The sequence below is a fragment of the Pteropus vampyrus genome, unplaced genomic scaffold (assembly GCF_000151845.1).
Source record: "Pteropus vampyrus isolate Shadow unplaced genomic scaffold, Pvam_2.0 Scaffold2, whole genome shotgun sequence".
NCBI lineage: Eukaryota > Metazoa > Chordata > Mammalia > Chiroptera > Pteropodidae > Pteropus > Pteropus vampyrus.
In genome coordinates this window covers 5,382,056-5,403,439 of record NW_011888783.1, presented here as the reverse complement: position 1 = coordinate 5,403,439, position 21,384 = coordinate 5,382,056, and the positions used below count along the sequence as shown (strand labels likewise).

At 32.7% G+C, this 21,384-nt stretch overlaps 1 protein-coding gene across 12 annotated transcripts in view; it reads left to right on the top strand.

The window, feature by feature from the left end:
* The window catches only part of GULP1 (GULP, engulfment adaptor PTB domain containing 1), a 204,863-nt gene that overhangs the window by 69,366 nt on the left and 114,113 nt on the right, over positions 1 to 21,384 (top strand). For 8 of the 12 annotated variants that reach the window (XM_023529005.1, XM_023528982.1, XM_011356364.2 and 5 more), the window contains exon 2: positions 4,595 to 4,724. The exons of 1 other annotated variant lie outside the window; for it this stretch is intronic. The gene's annotated coding sequence lies outside the window, so the exon portion shown is untranslated. Of the gene's footprint in view, positions 1 to 4,594; positions 4,725 to 8,087; positions 8,267 to 14,949; positions 15,084 to 21,384 lie in introns of all 12 variants that reach the window. 3 more of the 12 variants (XM_023528955.1, XM_011356338.2, XM_023528954.1) reach the window with 3 other exon arrangements.

Genomic DNA, 21,384 nt, shown 5'->3' with positions numbered 1-21,384 from the left:
GGAATCTAAGGAACAAAAAGAACAAATTAATCAAAAACAGACTCACAAATATAGTGGACAGACAGAGGGGAGGTGGATTAGGGGACTGGGAGAATTGGGTGAAGGATTAAAGAAGTACAAATTAGTAGTTGATAGTTGAGCATGAGGATAGGGAGCATGGCACAGGGAATGCAGTTAGCATTAATATGATGGCTAAGTGGAGGGCCAGGGGAGGGAGGGAGCAATTGGGGAATTGTTTTATGAACAATATAAATGTCTAACCAACATACTGTATACTTGAAACTAATTTAAATAAATAAATTTCTTTAAAAAAAAAAGTTTCTCTACCCTGGTATGAGTTTTACTTTGCCATATATTATTCATTAACCCAAGTAAATTTTTAACCCGTGACCAGTTATCACTGCTTTGGATTCACCTTGGTGCTTAGGCTGCATATTCTATAAGATATTTGAGAGGGCAGAATTTGTGAAGAGTTAATTAATGTTAAAAGAAAACAAAGACTCTACTTTAACCTACTTAGGCTGAAAAATATAATAACAAAAAGTTTCACAGAAGTGACTTGTGTTTTACACTAATTTCAGCAGAAAGAGTGAATCACTTGATACTTGTTCTACTTTTTCTAATTAGGAAAATTTCCTGCTGATGACAGCTTCAAAGCACTGCTAAAAGTTTTATGTCAAATGTAGAGTCAAGAACTAGATTGAATTTGGTAAATTTAAAATTATTAATTCAGAAATAGTTTGTCATGTCTCATCCACTGTCATTTTTTTCTTTACCACACTGAGAACAGAGAGTAGAGAACTTAGAATGTTTATGGAATAGTAATAGGTGATATGAATTCCTGGTCCAGACTGACATCTCTGAGATTAGGAAAGCCCAGGATCAGGGTGGTCTTGGTCTTGTTCTGTTCCTACATAAATTAAATCTCAAGCATCATTCCAGTTTTACATCTCACAAATATGAATACCCCGAGTCTTTTTCTATTTTGCATTACAAAATAACAAATACACATGAATTTCTAAGAAGCAATTTTGCCTGTCTCCCCTTTCTTTCATGGTCTCTTCAGAGCCACATTTGCCACATAATCTTATTAAACCATGTATCTTGTTGTACCACTTCCCTGTTTTATCACACTCTTATTACCTTTAGAGTAAAATTTCAAGTTCATAGCTTGGCATTCAAGAACCTTTTCGATAAGGCCTTTCTTTACCACTAAAATTTCTTATAAAACAGTCTTCCATAGCATCCTATTTTCAAATCGTGTATATCTAACCACATAACTGCTTGAAGGTGGCATGTCCTTTCTTATATTCTGTGCCTTTGTTTATGTCATTCCTGTGCCAACTCTGTGGCCTCTCCCAGTTTTTTCACTGAACAACTTACAAACTAAAGAGTCACAGCTTCCGCCTTCTGTGTTTCTTCCAAACCTGACCTTGCCATTAATGTAGTTCTTAAAACATTGACAAATGCAAAGGAGGATATAGACTTATTTTCCTCTCCCTAATGACTGATACAATTGGGTATTCAGTAAATGCTCAATAAATATCCCTTTAATGAACTAAATTAATTTCCCAACTTTAATTTCCTTATAGCTTAAGGGTACAGTGATGACAATAGGTATGGTCCTGCCTCAATGAGAAAACGAATGCACTGGAAATGATTGCCCCAAGCCACTATGTCAGTCATCCCAAGTCACTATGTTTGTGCCCTTTGTCTAGAGCACTAAGGTGAAAACATTTGAGAGGACATCTTTAAGAAGAGATGCTAAGGCCTTTGGACTAAAATTCTAAGGCATGTTAAGGCATTCGGACATTGTGCAACAGGTGATATGGCCAAACTACTTGTTAGTGAAACCATAGTTAGCTACTTATGGATTTGGCGAGGATGTAAACTTGGAGAAGAAACAAAAGGGAGTCTTTTGTATTAAGTGGAATTGAATTTATTCTTATTTAACTGCACGTAGATCATAAGGGAATTAAGAGAGATTGGTAATGCCAGTTTCAGGCTTGAGCAATTAGAACAAGAATTGGACTGTTTGCTTAATTAAAATCACAGGACAAAGAAAAGAAAAAAGAAAATCACAGGCAAAAGATTTGATCTTTTGTTTTGATTTTAGATGTCTATAGGAGTTAAATGAATATTCAGGAAGACTATTTTTGCCACATTTTGAAATATTGCTAAATTCTTGGAGATAGCTAAAAAAAAGAAGAGTAAGAAGTGAAATAATTTTGAAAAGGTTTTAAGATGATAATGGTAGTCTCTATTTCATTTGATGACAAATAGAAATACCTTTTAGCTTGGCTTATTTACCTTGGTTTTATTGTGTATGGGATATTTAAAGATATGTGTTGCATTAACAAATTGAAGGACCTAGTTATATTGAAATCTTAATAATTTTTTCTTGAATTAATACTGTTGGGAAAAATAAAGGTTTCATAAAGAAATGATAGGCTTCATTTAATTTCATATACATCTTTAAATTTCATGAGTATGTAATAAATGGTGGCAAAACAGTATAAAATTGAATATATTATGCTCCTAAAAATTTAAGAATCATTTGAATTGGAAATCAAGATTTTACATTTTAAAGTAAAAATATGTTTGAAAGAGCAGCTCATAAGCACATCTCAGTTCTTGTAAGAATATTTAAAATGCTTTTTATATGAACAAATCTAATCATATCAGACATGAAATAATAGATCCACTACAGAGTATATGTCATTTTTCTGCAAAAAGAAAGATAGAAGTAGGCACAAGTTCATTCTCGTTTCTTCATGTGGGTGTTTTCGTGCTCTTTTATTCTGTCACATTGCATAAACTATTCTAAGTTGAAAAGTATTTCCCACAGTAAGACTGGATTTCAGTCAATATGAGATAGAAATAAAAGCTGTGGGAATGTTATGTTGAATTAAGTTGAATTTTTTAGAGAAAGTATTTACTTTGCATAATATTTTGGAATTATTTTTTTAACAGTCTGGTTAACAGGGTTACTTTTGTTATCTTGGGTGATTTCTTTATTTCTTTTCTAAGACTAATGTTTGCACAAAATAAATAGAGAAATTACCATTATGCTAAAAAAAAAAAATGGATTGAATTTTGTCTTTCCTTTTTTCCCCTCTCCCCAAGACAGACAAAAAAGAAAAAATGATCTGGTAAATTGCTTTAGAAATCATGACATAGTTTTACGATTAGTTTTTAACTATGTCTTGTTCGAAATATCCTGTCCAGGGTGAACAAATCTATTTTTAGAGATGGAAGAATGATAATTCAGTTTTTATGTTTTAAGGAAAGATAAATGAATTATAGCATTTATATACCTTAAGAGCCAGTAAATGCTAAAAGAATACAGTATGACTTAATAAATAATAACATTGCTGGAACAAACATTTTTTTTTTTGTTAAAATTCTAAATATCTATAAGTGGTCTTAAAATATACCCTACTTATATTTTTATTCAAATTTTAAAATTATTGTCTTCTGTGGTAGATACTATTGATGATCTGCCTATAACCCCTCTCCTTCAGCATGTCCCAGATAAACTTCTTTACTTGAATTATTACCTCAGAGTTTGCTCCTGGGGCCACTTAAACTAAGGTCTCTTCTTTCTCCCTAAAATTATTTTAGAAAATGAAAAAGAATAGGGCCAACAAATAGATAAACAGGCTTCTAAAGGAAATGGTGGTTAAGATGTAAAAAGTTTTCAGATAGTGTAGATGCCAACAGAGGCAGAAATAAAATATTTGAGATAATGTTTTTAGTCTATAATTTGAAAAAGGTTAAAAATAGAGGTCTAGCTTTACCAATGGTCTGGAGGGAGTGGAGGGAGACAGAACAAAAGAGTTAGATATATTTTCATATTTTTACCAAAAAGAAAAAAAAAAAGAAGCTCTTTTTGCTTTTTTTGCAAGGAGAAATACTATACTGTAAGTTTTTCTGCTACTCTGAATTTAGGTCAGAGGTGCATTTGAAAATATCAAATTAAAGGAAGGCGTTATTTTTGCTATTGCATCTGGAAAGAAATCTTTTTGTATGTTGGAATAAAAATGTAAAAATCTAAACCAATTGCTATGTTTGTTTTAGTTATAGCGTGAGAATGAACAGAAAGATAAGCTACCTAAATGCTTCTCTATAGCAGTCAGGGCTGTTTGAAAGTTAAAATAGATGAGTTCTCTCTAAAAATCTGTTTCACCTTTTTACTCTTGGGCAGGGTGTGGGCTTGGTTAGTCTTTTTAACTAGTATATGAAGGAGGAAGCTAGGTCTGGGCTAGTTGTTGTATGGCCCCAGGGAGAAAGGGGTATCTTGTCAACCAACCATCACTATATTTTAATAATAATGTATCCATGAGTTAAAATATCTAACTTATTTAGCAATTTTGCTATTTTCCCTTATATAGCAATCTGTTACTCTTTTACTCTATCTTTTCAAAATTTAACATGTTTTACCATTGTTTTGCTATTATTAGGTAACTTTCTTGAACTTTCACAAGAAACATAATTAGAATTTTAGAACATGTATTGTAACCTCTACATTAAAATACATATAAATGTAATCATCGATTAATTCTACTAAATCCAATTAAAATTTTATTTCTAGGTATATGTGATTCCATCTGATATACGTAGGAGAGAAAGGGATTGAAAGAGAACTTGGATGGCAACTGTATGATTGAAACTATTCAAAGTCAAGTATCCATATTCTTTCAATTATATTTGAGCCTACCCAGGTAAGAATAAGTGATTGTTTATTTACTTTAAACGATTTTGAAAAAAAGATTTGAAATTACAAAAAAAGTTTTTATTTTGTACCAAGAATTTTAAAAGATAATAGATAATTTTATTACAGAAAATAATAAAAATGCATAAAAGCATAATAAAATTAAAATCATGAATGAGCCTATTTTCTAAAAATAACTTCTATCATTTTGTTCTTTATCATTTGATTTTTGTTTTGTTGGCTTTTTCCTTTACACAAAGTTGGGATAATATTATATATATTCTCTGTGAATATCTTTACTGGTTTTGTAACAAATCTATTTTGTTCTTTATTTAAAAAATTATTAATTTTTAATTCTTTAATGTCACCACATATTTGACCTTTTTTACCCCATTTACCTCCCCTATCCCCCTAAATTTTTTGTTTTAATTGAGAATATGAATTCATGTTTCATAGTTTCCATTGTATCTGTTAATATAAGCAAATAATTTAAAAATATTTTTAGATGTGAGAATAATATCCTTGTAGATAAATTGACATATGCGTCACTCATTTTAGTGTTACTAAAATAAGCATCACTGATTCAATGGTTACCATACTTTAAAGGCTTTTTATTCTTATTGTTGAATTTACCTCCACAAGGTAGTAATGAATTACCGTTTCATTAGCCATTTTTGAAAATTTTTGTTGACTCATTGACATATTTTTTCATTCAAAGAATTTCTTTAAAAAATAAAAAAAACCTAGTCTGTGTTGAAGAAAAAATTTCAAATTAAGATTCTAAATTTTGGTTATAAGTAGTATGCCATACTCACATATTTCTAGCCAATATATCCCTTACATAACTAAGCCTAGAAAAAAAAAATGAATGTTAGATTTGCATAATCTTCTACAATGTCTAAAAACATATCATTTGTAACTGGTAGCAAGTATACATTTATTCAATTAATATTTATTGAAAACTTACTACACTAAGCCTAACCACTGTGATTATTTGAGTGATGATGTTGGTGATGGTAAACGTTAGGCACAGGAGGCACAGAAAGAGTTTTCTGCCTCTTCTAATTTTCAGTAAAATATGGTAAGATAAGAAACATATTTCAGTTTCTTAGGTACTGGTAGGATGTACTAAGTGCCAAGAAATAAGTAAAAGGAAAGGGCAATTGCTAACAAAAGTACTTTCATTTTGGAAGGCTAAGAACACTTAACAAATGAGACACCAATTTAAGTTGTGCTTTTTAATGTAGGTAAGACTTTGGCAGGTGAACATTTAAATAGAGGTCCAAGTTGGAGCAAAAGTACAGAGCCAAGACAGCACGGGGGATATTCAGGAAACTGGAAAGGTGGGGAATACCTTCTGTGATTTGGATACCTAAATTTAAGCATTTATATTTCATCATTATATGGTGAGGGACAATAGCAGGGGAATAAGATGACCCGTGTCATCCTTTAGAAGCTTAATGTGGAAGTGATATGTGTGTTTGACTAATGAAGAGAGAGCAAACCCAAAGGAAGGGCGAATAATTTGTACACTTTTCCTTTTATTTTCATCAACATTTTTTAAACACTTGCTATTTACAAAAACACTACGATAAGAACTGTAGAAAAAACAAAGGTGAAGAAGACTTATTCCTCACCTCTGAGGAGTATATAGAGTAGCAGATGAGACTTCCGTGACAAACAGATGAATATAATACACCATGACAGTGTAACAACTGGATCATATTCAATGAAAAACCAGTTGGTAACTAATGACCTTGGGATGCAGGTACTGGGTTATTAATTGATAAGGTCTCCCAAAGACATCAAGTCTGATCAATGTTACCTAAGAAGCAATGTTTTTAAACTTTGCAATAATTCAAACAAGAAGCAATAGAAACTTTATCTAGAGTGAGAGTAGTATAAATATAAAACAGAGTATGGATAAATGAAATTTGGTAGTAGTAGAAGTGTGAGATTAAGGGGAAGGTCTTTTATCTTAGGCAAGAAGGGATATGTTGACAGTGTTAACAGAAATAGATAAAACAGCAAAAGTGGGATTTTTGTGTTAGTAAAATAATAGGCTTCGTTTTGAACACAGAATTTTCTTCATTTTTCTCATTGTATTTTGCTCATACCTTTGCTAGAGCACTCAACATTTTTTTAAGTTTCATTGCAATTTCTATGTAATTGAGGATTCATTTATTTACTATTAACAATGTTATGAGTTTCTTTAAACTTAAGGTATAAAAGTTAAAATAGTTACAACAAATAAAACATGAAATACAATGTAAAGACCTGATTTGATTTATAACCACCTTATATTAATAATTTAACTTTAGCCTTTCCAGAAGTCACAGAAGCGGATATGTTATTGCCCTAAGAGCTTAGATAAATTTATTATAGGAGTCTTAATGTAATGGTAAGAAAATTGTTCTTACCACTTAGAAGTACCTTAAATATTGCATTGTTAAAAGGAAAGGGAACTTTGTTAATAATTAAGTAGGTAAATTTGTGGAAGTTAAAAATTCAGCTTTTTCAAGAAGTCCTTCCTGACTTTTGAAATCTGGACCAGATCCTTCTCCTTTATGGTGTGTACCTTAACACACTATTCATACTTCTTTGTCATATGATACGTTGCTGTCTTGTCTATCATTCTCTGAGACTATAAGATTCTTGAGGGCTGAGTCATCATTTATCATTACTGATGTAAATTTATATCTAAATAAAACTCATTGCCATGTTTGTTTTATAGAGCATACTTCATATATATTTCTTAAATGCAAAATTGAATTCGTTTCCATGGCTTGTCTTAATTATTGCTGACCTATCCTAGACACTTTCTGAGCTCCATATTGGTTGTCAATTGCTTTGTGATAAATCGCTCTAAAACTTAGCAGCCTAAAAACAGTGCTCATGTATTATCTCACAGTTTCTGTGGGCCCTGAACCTGGGCACAGCTGACCCCATATCTCTGGCTCTAGGTCTCTCATGATGCTGCAGTCAAGCTCTCTGCTAGAGTTATGGTTTATTCCAAAACTCAACTGAGCTAAGGGTCCACATCCTGATTCAGCCAGGGAGGGTCTCTCTTTATAAGGCTGCCTCATAATATGGAAGCTGGCTTCCTCCGGGACAAGCAATCCAAGAGAGCAAAAGTGAGCACCTATGTTGGAAACTACATTCTTTTGTAACCAAATCTAAGAAGGGTCATCCCACCCATAGTAAGTTGAATGATGACTTCCAAAAAGATATGTTCAAGTTAAACCAGTGTTACCTCTCAATGTGACATTATTTGGAAAAAGAGTTTTTACAGATGTAATTAAATGAAAGGTCTCGAGTGTGATCATCTTGAATTAAGTGGATGAGCCCTAAATCCAATGACATGCATCCTTAGGAAACCTACACAGAGGAGGAGACTGTGTGAAGACAAAGGCAAGGAGTAGAATCATAAGTCAAAGATCACCTGGAAACAGAGGAAACTGGAAGAAGTAAGGGACAAAATTTCCCTCAGAGCCTTCAGAGGAAATGTGGCCTTTATGACACCTTGATTTCAAACTTCTGACCTCTGGAACTGTGAGAGAATAATTTTTTTGTTGTTGTTTCAAGCCATACAGTTTGTGGCAATTTGTTATGTCAGCCACAGGAAGCTAATATACCACCATTTCTGCAGTCTTTTAGTTTTTAGAAGTGATTCCCTGGGTCTAGCATACATTCTAGATTAGGGGATCACGAAAAGGCATGAATACCAGCAGGCAGAGATTGAAAGCCATCTTAGAGGCTACTTATTTTATCAGATTTCTAGATACGTCCATTTGTTTGATATAGCTATGTAGGTGGGCCAAACTCAGCAGGTCAGAGATTATTAGAAATTACGATTTAAAAAAAATATTTCCTACCTCTCTGATTAGAATTACTATTCATTTGGATAATCAAATTGGAAAACTTAGAGTCAATTTTAATTCCTTCTTTCTCAATGTTTGTGACCTTTAATTGATGAACCAATCTTTTTATTCAATTTCTTAAATTTTTATTACTTAATTTTTTCTTTTCAATCTGTCTCTTACTTTTTTACAGACTTTGTCTTTTGTGAAAATTAGCAAAATAGCCCCTAAATGGTCAAACCCGTTTCTGAGCTTTCCCCCTTTAAACTTTACCCTGCAAAATGGCTTTTGTAACCCAAATGAGATTATGTCTTTTTTTTTTTTTAATTTAGCACTCTTAGGAAACAGAAGACACTTGTGATCTGGATTTTGAAATCCAAGTTTCATCTTTAATCATTCCTTAATATAGATCTATAAAAAATTATATAAAATTTTCCAGATACATTATGTTCTTTCATTTTTGCTTGTCTTTGGGAGTCTCTTTTTCCAGTAATCAAGTACTTTGTTTGTTTGTTTATTTGTTTTTATATTCAAAGCACTGAGAGAATGTCTAATATAATGACCAGCACAGAATAGGTTTTCATTTGTTATAAACTAATGTCAAAGATGTGTTGAAGAGAGCAGAAGACGCCTGAAACAACAAAATAGCTAAACTTTTACATACTAGCCTAAAATGGAAACAAATGAAAGAGAAAGGGAAATTATGGACTAATCATGGAGCCAGACTGAGAAATTTAAGGGTAGGATGAAGTAAAATGTATGTTCAATGTAAATATACAGAAGAAGTAGAAGGTCAAGCGAGTGTGACAGAATTTTAGACCATAAATGAAGTTTAGATTCAAACGTGATTATAACGTGGTTTTAAACTTTTAGGACTATTAAATGATACATCTTCATGGACATTACAATATACTAGGTGGAAAGTGTGAGGATGAAGTCGTTCAAGATAGTGAGGAGTAGAATAGATGGCAAAAAAATATGATGCAGTGTTAAGATAGCAGAAGTATAATTTCTTCCTCCTGTGTTTTAATGAGTAAGACTAATAACACTCTTATCTGAAGAGAATCTCTAGGGAAATGCCTCCGTGAAGAGCAAATTCAAAACCTATTCAGGAGATGTATTATGCTTTATCTGCATTTAAATGCAAAAGAAAATAACCTTTAAGTCATTGAAGAAATTGAAGAAAGCCATTTTGCTTTACTGACCTTAGGTTGTACATTTAAAATTTACATTTTGCACATCTCTCTATATAAATGGTGCTTCTGTTATAATAATGATATTCAAGTTAATTTTTGCGTATATAATATTAACATTGGTTTTATTTATTGAAGAGATTTAAAGGAAAACAATGTTCTATATACTTATGCAATTGTAATGAATAATTTCGACATAAATTAATTATTATTGAATGAAATGGTAAAACCTAGCAAAGTGATGTTCATCAAATATATTGGTCTCTGTACTGAAAAGTGGCAAACTGTGGCTCTTTCAGTATAAACTAATTATTTATGCTATAAGGGTCTCATTTATTATACCAAAGCCTTTACTTAGAAGTAACACCTTTATAAAATGGTTTAACTTGCTTTTAGAATGTGGTTTACACTGACAAAATTTAAAAATAAAAATCTTTTAAGTAAACAATATTAAAAAAAAGATAATTTTAATACATAAAGACAGAAATAAACGAGAGAGAATAGGATTTACATTAATGTGTGCGGTGCCTGAAGAAATGGAAGCGGCTAGCTCAGAGAAGGAAATTGGCAAATTATAAATTTTAAATTGCATAGTTCATCTCTAAGTGGTTTTAGAATCTGAACTGAAAACTTTCTGATCATGTGACCATTTGTGAAACAACACCTGTTTATACAAGTAATCCATATTATGTAGTAATCACATCTACGTTTGAAGAATCTGTCAAATATCTTCCAGTTTTTAAGTTGTAAGTAACAAACTAGTTCTGGGCAGTTTAAGCAAAAAAGGCATTTTGCTGAAATGAGGTATGGGTTAGCTCTTAGAATCAGAGGGTAATCAAACGAAACAGTTCTAGGGAAAGCTAGGAGCCAAAGCTGGTCCAGAGACCCAGAAAGCAGGAAGTAGAGAGAGACTGTGAAGTGTATTGCCATGGAGCTAAATCTGGACTGATAGTTGTTTTAATGCTTTCCCTCCCATATTCACAAAAGGAGTCTGCATGGCTGAGTTTGAATCATTTGCCCTCTGCAGGGAACCATGGCACTTGATTAACAATTCTCTCGAGACTGAGACTGCGTGCTTACAGAGAAAATAGGTTCCCAAAACTTCAAAGTTCTTGGGACCAGGATAGGGGTGGATCTGGGGCAAGTAAAAACAATTGATGTTTGCTAAAACTCTTTTTCAGAATCGTCATTCAAAATCCATCAAATTCTAATGGCCATAAATTCTCAAATAATAAAGATTTCGCCAGTAAAATTAACTTAGATTAAATAATACTGTTACTTAGGTTTCGATAGATATGTATTATTATAAAAATATATTTGTTCTTTTATTAATTGCCTGTTATATACCAATTGATGTACTTAGCAGTGAACATAAAATTATAAACAGTAGAACTGATTTTGCTTTGCATGGAGTTTATAGTCTAGTGAGATTTGAAATACAACAATTAATATTTTACAATAAATCTAGGATAGGAGGTGTATTTGTTTCCTAGGGCTTCTGTAACAAAGAACCTCAAACTGGGCATCTTAAAACAACAGAAATTCTGGAGGCTAGAATTTTGAAATCAAGATGTACAGGGTTACACTAACCGCCAAAGACTTTAGGGGAGGATCTTTTCTTGTTTCTTCCAGCTTCTGATGGCTCCTGGTGTTTCTTGACTTGTAGCAGCCTGACTCCAATCCCTAGCTCCATCTTCACATGGCTTTCTTCCCTGTGTGTCTCTGGGTGTGTCTTCTTCTGTTATAAATATGTCAGTCATTAGATTTAGCTCAAGATCCTGAACTAATTACATCTGTAAAATGTCTATTTCCAAATAAGGTCACATTCTAAAGTTCTGAGTGAACGTAAATTTTAGGGAGATCTTCCTAAACTCACTGTAGGGGTTGCACCATACTGCTCGTGTTCCTAGCAGGGTCCCTGGGCCTATACTTGGTGCATGTTAGAGAATACCTAAAGGACATGATGTCTAAACTACGGGTGAATGTTCAGTCAGAAGGGAAGGGACCCTCCCAACATCTGAGGAAGTATCGTTTATTGGAAGAACTGAAAGCAGTTCAGTGCAGTTGAAGTAAAGAGTATATAGGGCTGGTTAAGAGGTGGAGAGGAGAGATGATGGTGAAGAGGTTAAAGAGACATGGAAGGAATTTGACATTACCCTAAATGTAGTGAGGTGCTACTAGAAGGAATTAAGCAGAAGAATAACCAAATAAGATGTATGTTTTACAAAACCCACATTGGGTGCGATGTGGAGATAAAGAATAATCACGCAATGCTGGAGAAAGAAGCTATCTAGGAGACTCTTCAGTAATCCAAGATTGAAATAATGGAGGCTTGAAGAAGGAGATGCTGGTGGGAATGAAGAAAATATGATGTATTACAAAAGTGGAATGGATTTTGTGTGAATTAAAAACAAAAGGTGAAAACAGAGGGATTAAGTATAGTGGCCCAGGTTGTTGGCTTCTGAGATTATGTTGATATGGTTATAGGTGCTGAGTTTGGAAATGTGTGTGTGTGAGAGAGAGAAACAGACAGACAGACAGACAGGCAGACAGACAGAGAGATAGAGACACAGAGAGAGACAGAGAGAGATTGAGAGAAAGAGACAGATACACTCACACCTGGGAACAAAATACTGGGTTCAGTTTTAGATTTTTAGCTTGGGTTGTTGTGGTACTTCCAAATGAGTATGTTCAAGAGGCAGTTGTTTATATGGGACAGGTGATGCTGATTAAGGAATTCTTAGTATATAAATTGTCCATGACATTGTTAGGGATATTTGAAAAATTACTATATCCAACAAAGTAATATTATGCAGACTGAAATAATGACACTTAGAAATAATATATAATGGCATAGGAAATAGCCATTTAAAATCCAAAAAGAACAAGAGTGAAAGAACAAAGCTGGGACACACAGTTGTATCTACAGTAAGATCTTAAGCTCTTATGTATGTGACTCCCTTTAATATTAAATACTGAAAGTAAATACACGTAGGTGTTAGCAGTGGTTACTTCTAGGTGATTTTAATTTTATGCTCCTTAACTTATTTTTAAAGTATAGTGGATCATTGGAACATATACTACTTTTATAACCAGAAAAAAATATTTTTGGGGGGGTATAAATTTTAGCACGTAAAATGTACTTGAAATAAGATTTTTATAGCATAGTATTTTTTAAAATATGTAACTGATTTTAAGCTTTGGGTATCTTTTGACTTAAGAGGAAAGAAGTTGTGAATGAAGAGACATATACCAGCTGAGCCAGATATTTCGTAAAATATCTTATAATATATGTGGGGATATGGATTGTGCATCCTTAGCTCGATTAATTTGGTATTTGATAAATCAGAGAAAAAATTACTACTTTTGGACATGAAACAGAAAATAAATTTAGATTGAAAGCATTTTTCACTTGATTTTGAGAACCCTATCACTCTATGAGCAACTTAATAAGACACATAAATTGATCTTTTTATGTAAGTTGTCATTAGTAATGCCAGGTTGCCTTATGTAAGGTGATTAGATGTTACATTCCTGTGCAGATTTTACTAATTTCTATAAGACTCGAGTGGTATTTAGATTTCTGGAATGCAAAATTAGAACTGTAATATTAAATCTACTTTACATATCCAAGGGTCATGCTGGGAGAACAGAACATATTTGCATGTTATGTTTTCTCTATGTGGTTTCAGAATATTAAGCAATTCCATTAACACATAGTGGGTGATATGATGGTGTAGTTAAAACTCTCAAGTCATTCTTAGGCTTTTTTTTTTTTTTTTTTTTTGAGTTACCAAGGGTAGCACAGGGTAATTTATGCCTCCTAATAACTTTCATAAAAGGCCGAATGCTGGCTAGTACTTGCAATAGGGAAAATCGTTTGACATTTATGTGGGAGTTTTTTTTTTCTTTCAAATTTTGATAATTGCTTAAATAGAATTGTTTGATTCTATTTAATAAAATTATTTGCTAATCCTGACCTAGGATGAAATATAAAAATTTTGCTATTTAAGGATAATTCAAAATTCAAAAGTATGGCTTTCTAATGACTATAAAGTAAGCAGATCCTCTTTAAAAATAGTTTCAAATATACTCAAGTTGTGTATATGTGTGTGTGTGTGTGTACTGGAAGTAAATTTCTTGGTTAATTATTTTATAAGAAAATATAATAATAATTATAATAGAAAAGGAACGTAAGCTTAACATTTTACTCAGTTCAGTGGGGATTTAACTTGTTTATCCCAAAAATATTTTAATGACATGCAAAATTTGACTTAATTAGTACTATAGTAATTGTGCTAGAAAATCTATCTGCTTGAAGTTGATGGGCCTTTTCTTCCTCATTGAGTAGAGTTTTCTAAATTCCTGAGTGAGTATTAAAAATCTGTCAAGGGATCCTTAGCAGCATTAATAATATTAATAACAATGGCCAACGTTTACTTATTGTATAGTTTGTGTCAAACACTGCACAAATGAACACATTTAATCCTCATGGAGGAATTTTGAGGTAGTTTACAGATGAGAGTTTAGGCACAAAGAGAGGAAGTAAACTTGCTCAAGGTCAAATGGCAGAGATGGGATTAGAACCCAGATAGAGTCCTTGTTTTATCTACTATACTCTATTATGTGAGGAAAACAGATATTAACAAGAGAGAAAGCATTTTAATCCAAAAATATCAAACACTTAGTATTCCATTGTCATCTTCTGTGACATTTAGTTCTATGCTAGACAAGTTACATATTCTATTTTCTCCCACACTGTTGTATGTACCTCACTTTTTTCTGTTTCGATCATTTCAGATAGGTGTAACTTTTCTGTTCACCTATGTAATATTCATTTTTATAGTTTTATATGCATGTTTCCTAGAATGTAGCATTATAAAGAGATTCCAAGATAAACCTCTTATTTTGAGAGTGTAAAACACAAGTCTACGAGTTATATGCCCTAGGTTGACACTAATGCAAACCCCAATAGTAAGTTTTCAGAGTAATGAGATTATTAAAAGAGCTTTTGACAGCCCTTTTATTATTTAAGTTTATACTTAGTATTAAAGCATATTTTGAAAGAAAATTATAGATTTTCTATTCTTTATGAGAAACTAAGCACACTCCCAGTAATATCCCACTTACAAACTCAAATCTCTGGATTGAACACAAAATAAATATATATAATTCATTTCAGAATTGTGCTGGAAAACAAGTCAGATAACTCTACACCAAAAAGTGTGAGCTATCCAGAGAAGGAAGGATACAGTGTCAGATTTGAGAAGGAAGCCACGACTCAAGATATGTACAGGAGAAGACTGTTAACCGACGGTGGGTGTGGCACCATGAATGCTCCATACTCAGAAATGCCAGGTTCCAGATTCCTGGAGAAGCAACGTGTCTAGGGAGAGGTAACTAGTTGCTTAGTTGGGATATAGCAGAGGATTCAAGCATTCAAACCTGCAGAACCCCTGTTTATATTCTGTGGTCTGGACAGTGAAGATGTGATCTTAGATTAGACAAAAACAGTGATGTATTCAAATGATTAGTGATGATGAAGGGAATCAAGGAACTTAGTTACCAAAATTGCCCTTTATTCATTGTGCTTGCCCATTCCTCCACTTTCACTGAAGAGAGATTACAGAACTGAGATAACAAGAATAAATAAAATAAGCAGAATGCAATTAATATGCACAGCAGAGGGATATGAGAGATATTACTTGAATAGAGGAGAGTTAAGCAAAAATCAAGTGAGTTAAAAACTTCCATCATGTTCCTTTAACATTTCAACTAGGCCAAAGGATAAATGAGAAATATTTCAACCAAAAATTCTGCTGTATATTTAAAATGTTAGAAATAGTGTAAAAAATCAGGAATGGAGGTGGAGGACAAAGGTCATTATGTGGTTTCAAAAAAAAAAACAGTAATTTTTTAAGCATGGCATCTTTTTTACTTTTTTGCGTAATTCTTTCCAAAATTACAGTATATCCCATTTTTGTTATAACATAGTCAAATATTTCAACACTAACCATAGAAAATATTTAAATCTCAAATAGTATAATAACCAGAGTTTCTGAAAGTTATTTTCTAATAAGTATAAGTAATAGCAGAGTGAAAAACATTTTGCCTGTATAGAGTTTGAGCGTATCATTTATTTATTCTCACTTCTCAGGGACAATATAAACAATGTTGAAGAAAATAAACTCTGATGAAAAAAAAAGAAAGTGTTTGGATTCAAAGTAGTAAAGAGTGCACCTTTTCATCTCCACTCCAACTCTTATTTAGGAAATAAATTGAACCCACTTTAAAAAGTGGCAGATGACACTTTATTTTGTCAGGCTTTCATAATGACTGGATTTTTATTCTAGAAATAGAGAGCTCTGTGCACATGGTCTATCTGTGTGATAGGGCATAAAGAATATTTTTCTATTTCCTGAGCTTTGGGAGTTTTCAAATAGTAACAAAATATTTTCATTGTTTTTATTCCAAGGTTATACTGTAGATTTTTGGCTTTTTAACACTGACTATTTAACCTATTATTCTCAAGCCTAACAGATTCCCAGTCATACTCTTAATATCGCATTACAAACAACCCTTTTAAGTTTGTGTTGAAGACGTGCCAGACAATTTTTTCCTCTTCCCCTGGTAGCGATAAGTATCATGCTGAGGAAACTTGGAATCTTTTGGATTCCTTTGTTCTTTCCAAATTGCAGAATTGTTATTTTACCAATGTCCTTGGTAGTACAGAACTAAGCGATTTCACTAACAAGTAGGTATGATTTGGTATAATGCAGGAATCAGAACAATAATATATATTATTTAGCCTGTACTTAAAAACCCCACTTAATTAGTGCCTGCTTTATCTCTGGTACTGGTGTCATTGGTACTTCATCTGCTGTATTCAGTAACTCATTTTCTTCTTACAATTAACTCACTATATAAGAAATTTATCTTCTCATTGTGCAGATGAGAAAGTTGAGATTCAGAGAATTAAGTGACTTGCCTAAATACTCTTAGCAAACATAATGCTGAAGACACAGTTCAGCTCAAGCCTTCCAATGAAAATTGGTCATTCTTTCTCAATATTTCTTAATAAATCTTATTAATAATGCATACCACTGATGTTTTCCGAAATAATATGAGATGCCTAAGAGTGTAGTCGAAGATCTGGCTTCTCCTATGCTATGTCTTGATTTTTTCTCCCGGCCTCAAGCCCTCAAGAGTTAGACTGTAGATATTATTTCAGCCTCCCTAGGCAGATGCTATGAGTTGCTGGAATCGTTGGTTTCAGTGTGGACCTGTGCTACCTAGTTCTGATCTGAGATTGTATTTATTTATTCATTTACTCTTTTGTTCTGCACATATTTATTGAACATCTTTCATGTGCCTGGCAGTATTCTAGGTACTATGGAGTCAGTATAAAACAATATAGACAAAAACTCCTGCCCTTCTGGGCTTTGCTTTCCAGCATGAGGGCATCATTGCAGCCTCCTGCCCCTTCAGATCCATGACCTAGAATTAAACCTTAAAAAAAAAAAAAGAACCTCTTCAGTTTTTGCATATTTGAAAAAAATAAAATAATAATGAAAAATGCAATGAAGTTATCAAATAACTGTGCAATTATTGTTCTATTGACAAATCTGACCAACTTGTAGAAATTGTTGACTTTCAGACAAGTACCACCATTTTATAGCTTGACATTCCATTAAAATACAAAAGAATATATTCAGAACAAGAAAGACTCTGTACAGGTGTCCACACACAATGTTCAGAAGCATGGAATGAAAGTTAAGTTCCACCTCTAACTGTAGCTGTGGATTTAACTATCAATCCCTTCTCATTTCCACACATAGACAAGGGTAGCTAGGCCATTCTCTCTGTCTGGGTTCTGTCCAACTCCAACCCTAACTTCAAATACTTGATCATCTTATATGCCTCGAAATTTCACACTTGTTCATTTCTGCTCATTGTGGATTGGTCTTTTCATGTTGTCAGAACTCTTATGTCTGAGGTCTCCCTGAGAGGTTACTCATACGTCTGTATCTTAACCATAATCAATAACTTTTATTGATTATATTTTTGAACTTTCTATGCTATTTCTATAGAATTAGCTAGTTGTATTCAAAAGAAGGGGCGACTTTACTGCTTATAGTCACTGATAGTCACTGTTTTCAGCTAATCTGTCTACAGCTGTGTATTACAGTATTTTCTATGAATTTTCTGTATCAACTCAAGTCAGGAGATTGCTGACTTGAATTGTAGAATTGCTGCTGAGTGTGAGACAGAACATCAATTTATGTGCAAGATGTTAATTTGCATGATTGAATGATTCTTCTCCAATACTTCAATATAGTAGTAGGAAGCATTTTCCTTCTGAGATGTTTTGTTTCTGTTTTTGTCTCAGAATAGTATGTGTTCTCTCCTCAACTGCCTAACAGATACAAGCAATAGTTAAGAGCTGCCTGATGCTGTGATATTTAAATATTTCATATTCGTAAATTATTATAACAAAATTCTCAGTTAGCCTTATAATTGCAAATTATGACCATTTTCTGTCTACTTTTTACTGTTTCTTAGAGTTCATCTTGATTATCACTTATCTCATCTCTGCAGTATTCCATATTGGAACAGGATTTATGTAATCAATTTTATGAGAAGATGGAGATTTGACAAAACCCAATTAAGTATCACGTTATGCCTTTTCATCTGTAATAAATATTTTATAACAAAATCTTGTTTTTACAGATGACTAACCCAATTCTCCATTTAAATGGAAAAGCACCATGGCTTTCACCCTTTCCTTTGGAATGTCTGGATAGGTTTCCAATTATCTTTCAGTTTTTCCAAAAGCCTTGAGCTCTGTAATCAGTAAGTTTGATTTAACAATTAATATAAAACTGTATCAAGTCGTGAAAGGAACCTTTTTTTTTTGCCTGGAATACCTGTTTCCTAGAAATCCAGCCAATCTTCCAGATCTACCTGGGCATCACACTGCTTCCAGAATTGTAATTCTGTAATCACTTTGTCTGCCTTCTCACCACCCCCTTACTTTCAGACAATAAATGCAGTCCATTAACTCTTTTAAATATAATGCATTCACTTTTTTCCCATTCTCAGAGATAGGCGTTGTTTCTCTACCATCATATTTGCCTGAGCTACAATAACAGCTTTTTAAGTCTTCTTGTAGTATTCACTTAAAAATATACATACATTAATATGCAAATTTACATTTAGATTTATTATCTCCTAGGTAACTTGAGTTGCATCTCATTGCAAGTTGGGCTTAACAGGCCCAACAGGTTTCTTCGAGGTGTCAGTTTTTCTTTAGCTATATACAGGTTTTTCCTCCTTCCCCTTTTCTCTCCGCTCATCCATATTGGTCTATTTTCAGTTCTTCTAATGCCATGTTTTCACACCTTCAAATCTTTACACACAATGTTCCTTCTGCTTGGTAAACTTCACTTACATCTTTCAAGTTGTAGCTTAAACATCGCTTCCTCAGAAAAGCTCCCCTTGATGTCTTTATACTAATTAGGGTTCTCTAATGATATGCCACTATAACACCTTATGTATCTTTTTTTACTTTTGCTTTTCATTATCTGTGTAATTACATTTTACCCCAATATCTGCCTTTCCAGATAATATGTGGGCTCCATTGGAGCATAAGTTAATTCAATCTTGTTCACCCAATAGCCACAATATAAATTCTCATTAAATATTGTTTAAATAAGGGACTGAATGATTAAAAGATACCTTTGTTGCTATTTTTAAAGATAGGCCATTTTTTGAAAGAAGTAAGTTTATCCCTTTTGGATTTTTCAAATTCTTTGATACTGTCTTTAAATAAAAGATATGTATAATTTAAAAAATCTATGCCTTCACCTTATGCACTATTACAACTAAATGTTAAAACAACTGTTAGGGGAATAAATGACATACATAAGTGGGTTGTTATATGTGTTGAGAGATGTTCCTATTTCAGTTTGCTTGTTACACTAATATTTTAATGTATTAAAATAAAGTTAGTGTTGTTTTTAAGGAAAATGTGTTTAGAATTATTGATTGATTTTTATATGCTTCTGTTGGTGACCAGGTTTTGTTATATATCTAGTTTAGTGAAATCTGTGATTTTCTTTACATCGAAGCTGCATGAATATATATTTTAACTGAAATATTGCCTGCAGTTGTGTAACCATTAGATATATAATTTTTATGACTTATTAGTATGAATCTAGCCGATAGACACTTGTTCTAAGTCATAACACTTCAGTCATCTTCATTGGAAAAAAAAATTTATGTGTTTTTTAGAGCTTAATTTAGCAAGAACTAAGTAAAGGACTTGAAAAATAAGATGCTTGCCCTCCCAGAGTGCTCAAAAGAATATTGAGACTGGAAAAGCTCAATATGTCCAAACTTGGCAATTCCTCTGAGAACTCAACTCATTAATTACTAAAAAGAGTTTTTATAATATTTCAGGGGCTTATAATTGTTTTCTATTCTAATATAATTTGTGACAGGAAGATTTCAATTTCTGTGTTATTTAATCTATCTAAATTTTAAAATCACATGTGATGACTGAAATAGTTCTGGTCTCTTCAGAAAACAAACCTTGTATAATTAGAGTAATTTACAGTTTCGTAAAATATCCCAAGTTAACATGGGATTTAATATGCTTTAAAATTATAAAAGAGGATTCTAACAAAGTGATTAGGTGATGTCCAAGGGCCCCTTTCAACTCCTTTGTAATAAATTACAATTTTTGGTTTTATGAAATAATGTTATATCAAGTATAAATATGTTACCATGTGGGAATAAATCTTAAGATGTCGAAATGCAGTATTTAAAGATGATTTTTAGCATTAAATAACTTAGACAAAGTTCACTTGTTTACAAATAACTAAAATTACTTACTGTCGATTATTAATATGGTCTTGAGAATTTTTTCCATATATTCCTTTGGAGCTTCTGATAGAATAAGGAGTAAATCTAAAGTAACTGTGTATTTCACAGATAAGAGGAAAGGGCACATTTTTCAGATAAGAGGAAAGGGCACATTTGGGGGACTTTATTTTTATTTTTTTATTTATTTATTTTTGAGACTATAGCATGAAGGCTACTATGGTTTCTATATCTCAGAGCTAGCTAGAATGATCTTTGATAAAATCTGTTTCATCTAAGTAGTAAAGCAACTTTATCTCAGAAGACCTCAGGGCTGTATATATCCATCTGTGAAATAAATGTAGCCCAGATACTGAAATATTCCTGGGAGTTGGCTATTTGGAGTCCTATGCTAATTTGGAGAATGTGACATCTATTCTTCTGCCTTAGCAAAGTTCAAAGAAAAGTTAAGTTCAGAGGAAATGTTATCATCTGTCCAGATCCTTTTTCAATATAGAACAAATCAGAGAAAAAGGTGTTTGCAATTGGAGAAGGAAAGAGTAGAAGAATTGGAATATGCCCTTAGAAAAGATGAAGCAGATGAATCTAGGTGAATTAAAGCTGCAACTGATGCCAATTTTTTGATTGTCAGTCCATCTCTTCTATCATAAGATTAAAAAGCACAAGATTGTTAACAACCGAAAGGGCATACTGATTGTGTCCTGAAACTGAGTATTAGAGTAAGAATTAAAGG